Raw genomic sequence first — 531 nt, forward strand, 5'->3', positions numbered from 1 at the left:
AGCTGGGGGTCCCTGTCCTTGACAAGGGGCTGGGGACATCAGGTAGGTCTTGGGGACATCGAGGTGGTGGCCAAGTTGGGGGTCTCTAGTGATGGGTTGGGGACAAGGGTTGGGGCTTGGGGACATCAAGCTGGTGGCCAGGCTGGGGGTCCCTGTCCCTGGGGATGGGTTGGGGACTTTGGGTGGGTCTTGGGGACATCAAGGTGGTGGCCCTGTGGGGGTCCCTGTCTTAGGGGTTTGGGGACATGGGGTGTATCTTGGGGACATCAAGGTGGTGGCCAAGTTGGGGGTCCCTGTCTTATGGGTTTGGGGACATGGGGTGTATCTTGGGGACATCAAGGTGGTGGCCAAGTTGGGGTCCCTGTCTCGTGGGATGGGAACACAGGGTGTATCTTGGGGACATCGAGGTGGTGGCCAAGCTGGGGGTCCCTGTCTTATGGGTTGGGGACATGGGTTGGAGCTTGGGGACATCAAGGTGGTGGCCCAGCTGGGGGTCCCTGTCCCTGACAAGAGGCTGGGGAGATGGGGGGG

Source organism: Calidris pugnax, unplaced genomic scaffold, assembly GCF_001431845.1.
Source record: "Calidris pugnax isolate Ruff unplaced genomic scaffold, ASM143184v1 scaffold719, whole genome shotgun sequence".
Classification (NCBI taxonomy): domain Eukaryota; kingdom Metazoa; phylum Chordata; class Aves; order Charadriiformes; family Scolopacidae; genus Calidris; species Calidris pugnax.